Consider the following 12,683-nt stretch of genomic DNA (forward strand, 5'->3'; position numbering starts at 1 on the left):
ATTTAGCAGGGAAGGTGAGAAAGCAGAAGGTGATAATGTACCAGCCAATCAGCTGTGTTTGAAAAATGGCAGTTGGCAGTTACTTGGCTGCTGCGTTATCACTTTCCACTTCATCACTTCACCAGGCTTAATACATCTGCCCCAGTGTATGAAAAGGACAGCTGATTGGTTGGTACTTTCTCTCTTTCCAAGGCTTGGTCCATCTCCCCCAGAGTCTAAAACGAATATATTAGGAGGGGCGCCGGCTGCACGCATGTAACGGTTTCTGTATTTTATAACTGTCCTATAATGATTCTACAGAAGGGTCTATTTCCGGAGGCTGCAGGGAGATAACGAAGTCAATGTTGTCCTTAGTCGGATCTAGGCCCAGTGAAAGGTTCATGCTGACGGTCTGTGCGCAGTAGCTAGTCCGGAAACAATTACAGAGACGTTCCTGTTGCTGTAATACGCAGACACCGGATTATGGTGGGCTGCGTCCTAGTCCGCTATAATTCACAACCACCACCAAGGAGAAAGGCTGTTAGATGGGAGTACACAATTATCTGTGTGATCAGATCAGTGCACAGAGGCCTAACTCTGGGAGGCAACGGAGTCATCTGCCGCCGGGCTCCTGCTCCCAAGGGGGCACCTCTCCTCCCCTGCAAATTAAATCAGTTAATTGAAAGCCTTCAACATCACTTCTGTGGCTGACTCCCCTCCTAGTAGGACCATAGACAACACACTTTATTTATTTTAAACATAACATACATACTTACACACATGCATACATATATTTATATAAGGTGCTGTGTGTGTGTGTGTGTGTGTGTGTGTCACCAATATTTAGCTTTGGAGGAACAAGTACGTCTGCAGTGGATCCGTGAGCAGCTTGTGCCTGGTATATCTACTTATGCCTTGTGGTAACCAGCTAACCAGCCCACAGAGTTTATTCATTTTGGTACGAGCAATTGTCTTTATGTATCGTGGATCATTGTGATTGTTAGATCCAATAAAAATCATCTTTTAATGCACCATGAAGTGCCCTCTTTCACCATAAGGTTGTTGGATTCTATATATCACACTGTGTTTCCTGGCACCGCGGAAGTACACCGCCGGGATGTATCATTAAAAGGGCGCAGGGACAGGGCTCCGATAGGAGCCTGTCCCTGCGAAGCCCTAACCCGGAAGCCGGGGGGGTCTGCGCATGCGCGGTTATGCGCTGACCCCCGCCGACCCCTGTGACCGCACTGCTCCGTTCGTAGTGCGATCACGTAGCCATAGGCTACAATGGGCTATCGCCATATCAGAATGGCGATAGCCCAGGGATGCGAAGCCGGGCTGCCCGATGTTAATACATCGGGCAGCTTCGCATCCCCCATAGAAACCTATGGGGGATGCGGCCGGCGGCGGTGCAGGGGGGATCGCAGCAGGGATCGGAGATCCCTGCTGCGGTCCCCCTTTGATACATTTAGGAGATACTTAATATTTGCGGCTAAATCCCGAAAACGGGTGTTTTCGGGGATTTAGCCGCAAATATGGTTTAATAAATGGGCCCCTAAATCCAGTCACAAGACAGAGAAAGTCTATTATCCGGCCGGAGTCACTGATGTGAATTCCTGGGGTATCTGGAGTTGCGTGAAGTGGAGGATTAAGTAGAGGGATGAGACAATCACCCCCCCCCCCCCCCCAGGACCTCTCAGCCCAGGAATCTGCAGGCAACTTGATATGAAAGCTTATCTCCTGGAGAAGGCCGCAGGGCAGTGTAGACTAGAGGGAGAATGATGGGGGATGGAGTACAGGAGAGCCTGGGAGATCTCCGCTCAGGACGCACCGTCCTGCAATGCGATACTCCCAGGTTTTGCCTTAAGCATTAATCAGCATTTCACGTTAAATCACAGAATTTGTAAATAACGTTGGGAGTCGCCGGATAACTCTAACCAGAGTGTTCTAAATGATACCCAATGTGCAGGCAGCATACCCCGATACACAGAGAAGCCTTGACGACAGCTTGGGGCTTATTCATATATTTGCAAATATAAGTAACCAAGATCTCTGAAGCCTATTGTCATATAGTATTTAAATCTGGTCACTGGTACCACTGAGTGTGCTGGGGAAACCATGTATTTTTCTCTAATGCTACCCATACACTTATGCAATCGGATTCAATGCGACATTGAATTGTGATGTCCATCGCATCTTATGGTGCAAAAATTGCCCCCTTTCAGCACCCGATGCTGCATGCCATTTTGCGATGGCACATTGGGAGCTGAAAGAGGGCAGCGGAGTAGCATAGTGCTATAAAGTAGCGATATCGGGCGGCGGGAGCCAGCACAGCAGCAGAATTTTAAAAATATATATCACAAACACTCGGCGGCACTCGGATTGGCTGAGAGATCTCAGCCAATCAGAGGGCTGCCCAGTGTTTTAAACAATTCTGCCACCACTGCTGACCCCCGCCGCCTGCTAGCACTCCTTCACAGTGCTAAAGTACCCAGATGGACACCAGCAGCGGTCCCTCCGGCCCCCTCTCCCCAAAGCAGAGGCCGCCGAAAGCATTCCCTCCGCGCCCCACCTGCGGATTGCATTTGGTTAAACACCCCATGCCATCGTTCCTGCAGCACTTACTATCTACTGACGTGACATTCAACGGCGAATCACTTTCTCTAAGTTTTAAGGGAAAAGAACTTATTTGAATCAAAAATGGCCCTCTACTTTCAGAATGATGCGTCATAGCCAGACAGGATAAACTGGTTTCAGTATATATTTGTATACATATTTTAATAGATGATTAAATGGGGAACTCCGCTTTCAGAGAACACTGGTTTATTTTCTTATGCTTCGATACAAGAGATCAGCTTACGTTCAGGTGTATCCGATACACAGAAACCATCTCACCTGTTGCTGAAACCAATGGAGACCAAGATCAGCAAATGCGTGTGCACAGAGTACGATGTGGAGGTGGGTGTGTTCTCTGCTCTAGACCTATGGACAAGGAACACTGATTGGGTGCCATGTATGTATTACCCAGAGATTGGTCCGTGGATATGAGCAATTCTGACACCAATATCCAGTATCAGTAACCTTTATACAAAGTGGCCAAGCAGCTGCGATAAAGAAAACAAGACTTTAATAGCACTGCTCCGTCATACTGTGGCAATGCAGAGTCTCCGCTCACCGCACACTGTATAGAGAATGGGGTGAGATTAACATTCAATCAATGACTCAACATTTACAGCACAAACAATCGCGCAATGCCAGCACACTGGGCTGGATCATCGTTCCCAATCTTCACCAAATAAAAAGCAAAGCCCAGAAAATAAACTAATTATCAACGCAGCCCATGGATTGTGAACAAACACGAGCCAGGCAAGACCGGCGAGCGCCGATTGTTATTAGCTAGTATCCCTCAGCCGGCCATAGCAGGAATACAGGGACAATGTATTCTGCAGATCCCAGAGACCGCTCCACCAGGTAACAGGTAAGATGAAACCGCTCGACAGCATGTTTCCAGGACACTCACATGTATAATAGCTTTATATTACGGCTAAAATCCCAAAACAATGGAACAATTCAAAATACACTTCAGTATATTTTTAAAAAGAAACTGTCACCGAATCCAACCCTGGCTTTTATATGTGCTTACTACAACATGCCCTGTGCATTATGGGATTTATAAACAAAATGTTATCAACGAGAATGCAGACTTATCCATTCACTAGGACAGTGACATCATTGAGAGCAGGACATGCTGTACAAGGAGCCAGTGACATCACTGATAGCAGTTCATCTATTACTAGAAACCAGCAAAATCAAAGAGTGCCAGTAACATCACTAAGAGTGCAGCCTATCCAGTCACTGGGAAACAGTGACACCATGTAGAGTGCAGCCTATCCTGTCACTAGGAGCCAGTGACATCACTGAGAGTGCAGCCTACCCAGTCACTAGGAAACAGTGACACCATGTAGAGTGCAGCCTACCCAGTCACTAGGAAACAGTGACACCATGTAGAGTGCAGCCTATCCTGTCACTAGGAGCCAGTGACATCACTGAGAGTGCAGCATATCCAGTCACTAGGAGCCAGTGACACCATGTAGATTGCAGCCTATCCAGTCACTAGGAGCCAATGACATCACTGAGAGTGCAGCCTCATCCATTTACTAGGTGCCAGTGACATCACTGAGGAGTGCAATCTAGCATCATTATTAACCAATGACATCACAGAGTGCAGCCTTTCAATTCACTATTAACGAATGATATCACTGAGAATGCAGCCTATCCAGTTACTAGGAGCTAGTGACATCACTGAGAATGCAGCCTATCCATTCTCTAGGAGCTAGTGACATTACTGAGAGTGCAGCCTATCCAGTCACTATGAGCCAGTGACATCACTAAGGCACATCCTAGTTTCTGGATGCTTTGCAGTCACTGTGGATAAAGTAACTATTACACAAACACATTATCTATGGTCTCCTCATTTTCCTCCACAGAGTCTAATAATAACAGCGGTTTTACAGTGACTACGCCGACATGAGATCCATCCGTGTAACCACAATTGTGGTGGGATGGATGTTTGCCATCCTGGGGCGGGCAGACAGGCTAAATGATAATGCACCGCGCCAAACTCCAGGACCACCCCCAGCAGCTTAGCTTTCTGCAAAACATCAGGTGGAAGCATTAACTCCTTGCTGGCTGAAACCTTCCCAAGCACACAATCTACCGTTCGCAATCTACTGAACTACTCCATTTTGTCACATTGAGTCCCGACCACAAGTGCTGGGAGACTGTTTCATGGACCTATCACCGAAATACTCTACCATGGTCTCCAAACCTGAACACCGTACTCCGCTGACCTATAGATCAACAGATCAATTGCGTCCCCTACACAATGAGTTAAAAACAAAAAAAGTTAGAATTCAACGTGTGGAGTCAACTCCACGAGAAATAAATTCCCAGCATTGGAGATTGCTCCATCATTCATGGGATTAAAGGAATACTAAACAAACAAACTTGTGGGGATACAAAGCATTAAACATAGGATTTACGGGCAGATAAGAACCACTTGGCCCATCAAGCATTCCCTGGGAATAAGATATAAATGCGGATGACGTAATGGGGCGGTTTCACTAAATCGTTACTGTACTTCTGATCAGATGAACTGTTGACATGCACGTACGACTGATCAGCATCCAGTTAATGGAACGGCTTTAAAGAGTAACGTGATGGCCAAGCCCTTTAATCACAGTCTGATCTCTGTGTACACACACACAAAGATAGATGGCAACGCGGTTACTAGAAGAGCACAAACACACACACACACACAAACAGGAAGCAGCAGATGGAAATCTGCGCCCTCTGTGCTGCAGCCAAAAACCGCAGAAGATCCCCCCTTACAGGGGAATGCCACACCCCTGCACGAACGCTATGAGAACAGTGCCACCACCCAGTGAGGAACCCCCTCACTCAGCCGTACTCTCCTAGAACAGATTATCCCAATGATTTACAGGATTGCCAGGCATCAGTGAGCAGATCACTCAGGTTTTTCACAATGTGCACAAAAGGCCGAAATCACGATCTATCAAATGTATTCGTAATGCAAAACGGGGGCTAAACATCAAACTGGCTGCAGTGAGGACCCATCAGAGGAAACAGGCATTATAATGTGTATACAGCATGTCAGCACTAAGGGCCCCATACATTACGGCGACTTCTCCCCTCGCAGGATCGCATGCGATATACCACATGCAATCCCAGCCATGCCTGCCCAGGAGCACGCATCGCATCAGACTCGCTGTCAGTCACCTGCAATTTAGGCTCTTTTCTCATGATCAATTGCTGCAATCACAGCTGCAGGTAAATAGCCCAGTGTATGGGGGCCTTAAGGACCCAATTCAGAGTAGACTGCTTATGTAGGAATCCGCAATCCAAACATTTATCGAACAGATTGGATAGCGCATATGGATCTAATCGCAATCCCCTCGCAATTTGACTGATAAGAAGCCGGCGTTTGGGGGGTGTTAACCAGCTGTTATCTGGGGGTGTCAGAGAGAACGCAGGTGTGCCCAGACATTCTCAGGGAGGGTCTGTGACGCCAGCTCCGGCCCTGGTCTGCCCGTCTCTGTGGCACGGTTGTGGAAGGGTCAGGTGTGCACAGACCGGGAAAATCACAGGATGGTGAGCGAGCTGCACATGGATTTTCCGATACAATTGAATAGCGAGGTGTTCCCACTTCACTTGCTGACTTGTACAGGGTGGGTTTTCGCTCTGCCTGGGAGGTGGATAACGAACTGCAATCTTACGCAAATTTGCAGATGTGCGATTAGGCCTGAATCAGAGAGAGAAATACTCGCTGGGGAAAACCAGATCTTCTTCATAGTAAAAAACCTCCAATGTGAGAACAGACGTGTAAGGTCCTATTTTTTTGGTGAGGGAGGGGGTGTGGCATATTACAGGAGGGGCTAATATTCATGAATGCGCAGCCTATCCGTTCACTAGGAGCCAGTGACATCACTGAAGCACTAGGCTTGTGTGCCGCGTCGATTCATTTTAGGAGTGTGGAAGACATGAAATACGGGCGCCTGTGTGATAAGTAGCCCGTCTGTCTGATCCGACTTCACATGGGTCTAAAACATGCCAGAAGGACTGGAAGTGCGGACTGACAATGCATAAGAACATATTCAAAGCATCAGTTTTATATCCCCACCCCATGTCCCCATCTAATATGTGCAAGTGAGCCCCCAAATATATACACATGGTAATATTTGCATTTAATGGGTCCTATATTCTAAATACAAGTCCTGTAACACAATTGCAGTTAGTGGAGAAGACCTGGAAACGTCACTCCATAAGATGCTGTCACATATACACACAATAGTGGCACTTACCCAAATATATTCCCAGGAGACACGTTCAGCTCTTCACCTAAAGAAAACAAACCAATAAGATCATCAGCGACAGGGGTCACAGGGTCAGTGTATCACAGGGGTCACAGGGTCAGTGTATCACAGGGGTCACAGGGTCAGTATATCGCACAGTGTCGCTAACCATATAAACGGTAATTTACTCCACTTACACCTGAATCAGTGTAGGGGCCACCGACATGTCCACAGTGATAATGGTCCCACTACTGATTATTACGCTTAATTTTTATGGCACCATACCAAGGAGCCGATCCAGACCCGCTCGCAGCAGGTCCAATTCACCCCAGTCTGTCTGCATCCCCCCCCCCCTTTAGAATGTAAGCTCCCACAAACAGGGCCCTCTGCCCTTATGTGCTTTTCCTACTCTTCCTTTAGACTACCTTCTACTCCTCCCTACACCTAGCCCTCGGTTTCGGCCTCCCTGTAGCTCTCTATTACCCACAGTGAGTGGGTAATAGAGGGTTAGGGTGAGACTGGGTGTGATGAAGTGGGTCTCGAGAGCCCGTCTGTAGAGCATTGCAGAGTCTGCTGAGGAGAGGTAGAGAGTTCCAGAGGTAAGGAGCAACACAGGCAAAATCTTGGGAGGCAGGAATGGATTTTCAGAGATATTCCAACAAATGACATTGATCATTCAGTAACAGGCTTTAGCCTCCAGGCAGGCATAAATGTAACGTAACTGTACAGATTGATGGAGTGACCTATAAGGACTACAGAGATCTTGCCCTGTATCCGCCGCCTATTATACACCACCCGTGGTCTGTGGCTGTTTTACAAAGACTTCCTTGCAGACGTTTGCCTTCGCGTTTACAGAGGGCAGCCGGACCCAGCGCAGGAATTAACTTCAGGGCGGGCGGCTTACAGCGCAGTAAAGTAACAAACTAGCGGAAACTTGAGCCAGTCTGATTTTTGGCTGCAGAATTCACGGATGGATCTGGTTGCCCGGCACTTTGCAATAGTACCCCACACTGGGTGCCACAGGTAAGTGATCCAGGAGCAAAGCCAATACTTTATGGGTACACAAACAAAATCTAGAAGGCTGGTTGAGGCGACAAAAGCAAAATCAAAGCCAAACGCGGGTTCTACGCCGGCAGCTAAAAATAAAATAAATTCCACAACTGCAGAAAAACAGAATTTGCCGGGGCCCCGTTCAGCCGACAAAGGCGCCTCTATCTCTCTATCAGCAGTTTCTCCCAACAACTTGGGACAAGTTTTGACAAATTACCGGCTTAGTACATATTAATCCTAAATCTCAGCGTGGGCAGATCTCCTCTAATTTCCCCATATCATTAACCGAGATTTACACGTAGCTTTGCAGATTAGCCGAAATTGCAGCAACACAGAAGGCTGCTGGGAAAATACCAAGCCGGTACCAGGATCTACGGCAGGGAGATTACTGTCACACACAGGTGACAGCTTCTCCTATACAAAACTGATGTGAGGCATTATTGCTGCACAGGTCAGTAGGTGAAAGCCATATACCACTTTATACAGAGAGGGCCTGCTGCCGCCTGGAGAGGGGTGACCTCTGAACCCCAAGAGTGGATGTACACATATAAATGACAGTAATGCATTGTGACAGTTGCAGTCATTTAGTTACACAGACACTGCTGGCCCGGACTATGTATAGGGTTCTGCCAATACGAGAGAGCTTCCTGAAGGTTGCGAGTGGGTATCTCCGAGCTGACACTTCCCCAATTCCTTCCTGGTACATCAACGGATTTCATTGTTTGCACAGCGCAGGAAGCGGTTCTGCAGGATGGACCAATATTTGTGTCACACCAAGACACCGCCCAGCATGCACCGGGGGAGACGCAAATGCTGGTGCAAAGGTGATTGTGCAGCCAATGAGGAGGTATACGGTGGTTGGGTTGACACATAAGGTCGACATTCATTGGGTTGACCACTGAAATAAGTTGACATGGATGGAAGGTTGACACAAGCATTAGGTCAACACAGGTTTTTCACTTTTTACTGAGCCGACAGGCAATACACATGTCAAACTTGACTGTTGACCTAACCATTGTCGTCCTTACATCCATGTCAATCTTAGGTTGACACCTGACATAGGTCGACATGCCTAAGCCATGCGGGCCTCCAGTGGGCAACCCAATGACCCATACCCAATCAGAATGTCTCCTTTATTTTAGTTCAGTCCAGAAAGCATCGGATTGGATGCTACAGTTTTATAAGCATATATAAGAAATGTACATACAACACTAAGCAGCGATGTAAACAGAAGGGTTACAGTAATATATAGTAGGAGACGGCAGCACATACAGTATATGGCATTAACCTGCCCGACCACAATGTACCGGTAATATGGAGCAAGCGACGCCTGTAAGACAGAAATGGGAAATTCCGCCCCATCTAATGGGAACGCTGCGGGGCGGACAGGAGAACCAGACTGTGTGGAGCGCTGTAATGTGCAGAGACCACTCGCTAAGAGACACCGAGACCTCCCGGGAACATAAAAGTTACTGGTAGAAGAGAATCGATTTCCAGAAAGAGATGGAGAATCCATTAGACTGCAGTCAACGCAGACTTCAAAGTAGATGGTTCAGATGTCTGCAAGGTCAGCGACGGGGGGAACCCGAGCGCACAAGCCGCATACCAATGGTGCAGCGATGGCGTATCGGTTATTGTCCCGTGCTGCTATAGCCCCTGATGTGTAGGACAGGGGAATCCCCTGACTGTGCACACACACAAGTCCCCGGGCAGTTACAGTATACAGGGGGCTGACATCCTCCGCTACATCATTACACACACACACAAGTCCCCGGGCAGTTACAGTATACAGGGGGCTGACATCCTCCGCTACATCATTACACACACACACAAGTCCCCGGGCAGTTACAGTATACAGGGGGCTGACATCCTCCGCTACATCATTACACACACACACACACACACACACAAGTCCCCGGGCAGTTACAGTATACAGGGGGCTGACATCCTCCGCTACATCATTACACACACACACAAGTCCCCGGGCAGTTACAGTATACAGGGGGCTGACATCCTCCGCTACATCATTACACACACACACAAGTCCCCGGGCAGTTACAGTATACAGGGGGCTGACATCCTCCGCTACATCATTACACACACACACACACACACACAAGTCCCCGGGCAGTTACAGTATACAGGGGGCTGACACCCTCCGCTACATCATTACTCATTACACACACAGCTACATACATTCATATACCAGAGGTTTCAGTGCAGGGAGGAGGAGGAGGCACTGTGCACACACACACACACACACAAGTCCCCGGGCAGTTACAGTATACAGGGGGCTGACATCCTCCGCTACATCATTACACATTACACACACAGCTACATACATTCATATAACAGAGAGGAGGCAATGTGCATCGCCCGGCTGTGAGGGGAGAGGAGGCACTGTGCATCGCCCGGCTGTGAGGGGAGAGGAGGCACTGTGCATCGCCCGGCTGTGAGGGGAGGAGGCGGCACTGTGCATCGCCCGGCTGTGGGGGGAGAGGAGGCACTGCGCATCGCCCGGCTGTGGGGGGAGAGGAGGCACTGCGCATCGCCCGGCTGTGAGGGGAGAGGAGGCACTGTGCATCTCCCGGCTGTGAGGGGAGAGGAGGCACTGTGCATCGCCCGGCTGTGGGGGAGAGGAGGCACTGTGCATCGCCCGGCTGTGGGGGGGGGGGGGGGGGAGAGGAGGCACTGTGCATCGCCCCGCTGTGGGGGGAGAGGAGGCACTATGCATCTCCCCGCTGTGGGGGGAAATGAGGCACTGTGGCATCTCCCCGCTGTGGGGGGAAATGAGGCACTGTGGCATCGCCCCGCTGTGGGGGGAGAGGAGGCACTGTGGCATCGCCCGGCTGTGGGGGGAGAGGAGGCACTATGCATCTCCCCGCTGTGGGGGAAAATGAGGCACTGTGCATCGCCCCGCTGGGAGGGGAGAGGAGGCACTGTGCATCGCCCCGCTGGGAGGGGAGAGGAGGCACTGTGCATCGCCCCGCTGGGAGGGGAGAGGAGGCACTGTGCATCGCCCCGCTGGGAGGGGAGAGGAGGCACTGTGCATCGCCCCGCTGGGAGGGGAGAGGAGGCACTGTGCATCGCCCCGCTGGGAGAGGAGGCACTGTGCATCGCCCTGCTGTGGGGGGAGAGGAGGCACTATGCATCTCCCCGCTGTGGGGGGAAATGAGGCACTGTGGCATCGCCCCGCTGGGAGGGGAGAGAAGGCACTGTGCATCGCCCCGCTGGGAGGGGAGGCACTGTGCATCGCCCCGCTGGGGGGGGGGGGCAGGCACTGTGCATCGCTGTGAGAGGGGGTGAAGCCGAACTAGTATACAAATGAGGGAATAAATAAACCTCAGCAGATAACACGGTTGTAAAATGTGATTACACAGGAAGGGCATGTTTATGACACTCTGCTTTACGCAACACAAAATATACACAAAGGAAACAATAATAAAGATGTCAGGACTGTTAGAAAGATGACTACACCCTAAAATATGGCCCTTTCTGATATGAAGCACAAACATTAATTCCCCCACACTCCCAGGATGTCCTTGAGGCTCAGTGAAATTTGGGGAGCGCTCCCCGACCTCTGGGAGAGATGTCAGCCCCCCAGATTCAGCCTGATCCGATAATAAATTGGGCAGGGCATCGTTCCTTCACAACTGTATATCCTGATGTAGAAGTGAGGCAGGTGCATGGCCATCTGATCACATAGGCACACTGGGCAGCAGCCCATAGCTCCACAATATTATGGGCCTTTAGGCAGGGTCGGGTGGGAGTCACACAGAGACAGACTTGTCAGCATGCTGATTGGTGAATAGCTTTGCCCATCAACCAATCAATTATAATTCAGCATTCTCTACCTGCCTGTCTGGCCTGCTGATTGGTGGACAGCTCCAATCACCCACCAGTCAGAGCGCAGCATTCTTGTCTCACCTTCCAGCCTGCAATGAATGGGTGTGTAGGGGCACCAGTGCATTGCTTTACCCAGGACCTAGATGGGCCAAATGGTTCTTATCTGCCGTCAAATTCTATGTTACTATGATAAGCCAGCCCTGAGTTTGATTGACATGTGTGGTATTGAATAACCAAGACATAACAAGCTGCATACAATATATATTCAGTCCTATGTGACGCACTGAGCTCTTTATATATAGAGCAGACTGCTGAGGTTAGACGCCGAGCCGTATTACATTACACCGCTTATCTCTCACACAGACTGCTGGAATTCACACCCTATTCCTGCCAGGTTTAAATGGGCGACTCATCCCAGGAATCCAGTGCAGCATTTCACCAGGGAATGTGCCCCAGCTCACAGCACAGAGGTTCCCGGGACCTGCCTGTTATTCCTTACATCCCCAGCGGCAATAGGGGTGGTTTCTGTGCAGTGAACCCAAAGCTTGCCCTACCAGAGACCCTGGATATGAGAGTAATGGAACAGACCGGCTGCTGGGGTCTGCGGTAATCTGCTCGCTTGCATCAGACTAACCGACTATATGACAGAGTTCTGCAATGGAACCGCACAGATACAATCAAGTCATGGAAAGCACTGTAAGACGTGGAACAGTAAAGGCTTCCGTGACTCTCTGAGTAAATCATTCATACATGAACATCTCATTCGCTCATTATTCCCGACATGTTCCGTACACCTCTGGGACCTACGATGGAACATACATGTCCCCACGGTAGCCTGGGCCTATCACACGGCTAATTATTCCTAGGGATCGTCTTTAAGAGGCCCGGCCGCAGGAAGAGAATCCTCCGGAAGCGCTGGGGAAAGGGAGCCAGGTG

The 12,683-nt window shown here is 49.5% G+C and overlaps 1 protein-coding gene across 3 annotated transcripts in view; it reads right to left on the reverse strand.

The window, feature by feature from the left end:
- Positions 1–12,683, reverse strand: part of ADD3 (adducin 3) — a 69,905-nt gene that overhangs the window by 35,995 nt on the left and 21,227 nt on the right. For 2 of the 3 annotated variants that reach the window (XM_083149851.1, XM_083149849.1), the window contains exon 2: positions 6,861–6,897. The exons of the other annotated variant lie outside the window; for it this stretch is intronic. The gene's annotated coding sequence lies outside the window, so the exon portion shown is untranslated. The remainder of the gene's footprint in view (positions 1–6,860; positions 6,898–12,683) is intronic. 3 annotated transcript variants of the gene reach the window in all.

The sequence above is a fragment of the Crinia signifera genome, chromosome 6, assembly GCF_055691185.1.
Source record: "Crinia signifera chromosome 6, ASM5569118v1, whole genome shotgun sequence".
NCBI classification, from domain to species: Eukaryota; Metazoa; Chordata; class Amphibia; order Anura; family Myobatrachidae; genus Crinia; species Crinia signifera.